The sequence below is a fragment of the Thamnophis sirtalis genome, unplaced genomic scaffold (genome assembly GCF_051295495.1).
Source record: "Thamnophis sirtalis isolate CommonGarterSnake01/CBP01778 unplaced genomic scaffold, rThaSir2_p1.2 scaffold_10, whole genome shotgun sequence".
NCBI classification, from domain to species: domain Eukaryota; kingdom Metazoa; phylum Chordata; class Lepidosauria; order Squamata; family Natricidae; genus Thamnophis; species Thamnophis sirtalis.
In genome coordinates, this window is record NW_028261390.1 from 51,544,275 (window position 1) to 51,546,640 (window position 2,366).

At 48.9% G+C, this 2,366-nt stretch overlaps 1 pseudogene; it reads left to right on the forward strand.

Annotated features, from left to right (window-relative positions):
- The first annotated feature begins 918 nt into the window (after window positions 1–918).
- LOC106541286 (ribose-phosphate pyrophosphokinase 1-like) lies at window positions 919–1,807 on the forward strand (annotated as a pseudogene).
- Window positions 1,808–2,366: the final 559 nt, after the last annotated feature.

The window sequence follows — 2,366 nt, forward strand, 5'->3', positions numbered from 1 at the left end:
ATATATAGACTTTCTGTATCTATTGTAGATGCCCAGGTTAAAATGCAGTTTACCACTTCTTTTTCTAGCAGAAAAGTATACCAGAATAAAATTGATTTACTAGGTTACTGAACTGTATTTTGTCTCACCATAGATTAACAGTTTTAAAGTGGGAAATCTCCAGGAAGATTCCCCTGATCTTGTTTCCCACCAGCCAAAGAAGCACAAATTGCCTTTAGAAAAACTGTTAAGATCTGTGTTTTCTCCCTTTTGAGTGGAGTTCCCTTTTGGTTATTTGTCATGCCCAATTTCTATTTTATACTGCTCTATTAATGCTATGTGCTTATTATTTTCTCTAATTACTGTTTCTTTCTGTTGGACACTACAAAGAGTCAAATGGTTGGAGTTGGATGGCTCTATGAGTCCTAAATAAATAAATTGCTCTCCTTAATGTGAGGTAACCCAGAGCAGGAAAAAAACAGGTTTGGTCATCCATCAAATTGCCTGCTTAAAGACATGCGCGTTGCAGTCTAGGTAGGGCAGAGGTCTCCAAACTTGGCAACTTTAAGACTTGTGGCTATGCTGGCTGGAGAATTCTGGGAGTTGAAGTCCACAAGTCTTAAAGTTGTCAAATTTGAAGACTTCTGCGGTAAGGTAACAAAGGGGGCGTGGACAAAGATGGTGGCCTAGTGTGCGCGGCCCGTCAGTCCGTATTTGTGCGTTCGAGGGCCGCCCGTGCGTCGCACGTCCCTTTAAGCGGCGCCGGCGCCCAAAAGGCAGAGGCACTGCGACGCTGCTGCTACTGGATCTTGAGAGCGACGGGCGGGAGGGCCGCAGGGAGACGGCGGAGCTGCTGCTGGTGCCTCAGGGAGGCGGCGGCCCCGCGCAGAGCGAACCTCGTCTTCCACCGCATAGCGCTGCTCGCCGCCGCTGGTCAGGATGCCCAGCCTCAAGATCGTCACCAGCAGCTCGCACCGGGACCCGGCGCTGAAGATCGCCGACCGTCTGGGCAAGGTCGTCACCAAGAAGTGCTCCAACCGGGAGACCTGTGTGGAGATCTGCGTGAGCGTCCTCGGCGAGGATGCCTGCATCATGCAGAGCTGCTGCTGGTGATCAATGCCTGCCAAGATCTCCTTGGCCAGCGGCGTCAGGGCCATCAAACCTGCTTCTCAGAGGGTTGCCAGGACAAGAAGGACAACAGAGCCAGCCCAGATCTCTGGCAAGCTGGTGGGCAACACTCTCCATTCCCAGCACAGAACACACCATCACCATGGACCTCCAGCCTCTCAGAGTCAGAGTTTCTTTGATATGCTGTGAACAACCTGTATGCTGAACCTGGTGTCCTAAAGTGGATCAAGGAAAACATTGTTGAATGGAAACACTGCACCATTGTCTCTCCTGACACTGGGGGAGCCTGTACTGGTTAGGTGAATATGGGCTTTGCCCTCATTCATAAAGAAAGGAAGAAGATCAACGAGGTGGACCAGCATGCTTCTGGTGTGGGATGTGAAGGAACAGATGACCACCCTTGTGGATGAGATGGCATTCACCTATGGTACCATCTGCCATGCTGATGACAAACTGCTTACAGCTGGCACTATCAAAGTTTATACCAACCTGATTCATGGGATCTTTTCTGGTCCATCCATTTTCGGAATCAACCTTGCCTGCTTTGAAGCAGTTGTAGTCACAAACACAAATCCCCAGGGAGAGAACAGGAAACACTACCCTAAAACCCAGGTCTACATCTATGATTCTGGCTGAAGCCATCAAGCAGACTCACAATGTGGAATCTGTCTCTTACCTCTTCAGTCATGTCCCTTTATAACTATAGCTGCCGCTTGGGTGGCTTTTTGAAAAAACAATTTGTTTCAAATTCAATTTAAAAAGTTATTTTTAGGCGTATATACTGCTTCATAGTGCTTTACTCTCTAAATGGTTTACAGAATCAGCATATTGGCCCCAGCCTGCAGTACTGCATACTAACCAGCAGAACAGGATAGCACTTTTTTAATTGTCTGATTAAAACTTGGGGGCTTAGAGATTTCTTATGCCTGACATCTGTCAGTCAGGCCATCTTGGAGCATAGGTCTAGAGCAGGGGTCAGCAAACTGTGGCTCTGGAGCCGCATGTGGCTCTTTCCTCCCTCTGCTGTGGCTCCGTCACTGGTCGGGGCCACAATTTTGAGGAGTTTCCGGTGGGGGGGGGGAGAGAAGCACAGTGCGCCAGGAGAAGACTCTATGGCAAGGGGAGGGTTTTCCAGTTGTCTCCACAATTGATAGGGCTTTCAGTTATGACAGGTAGAGGAAAAAGTATGCAGCGCTAGGAGGAGACTATGGTGCGGGAACTGAACTTCCTGTCAGCTCCAGAATTGAACAGGGGGCTTC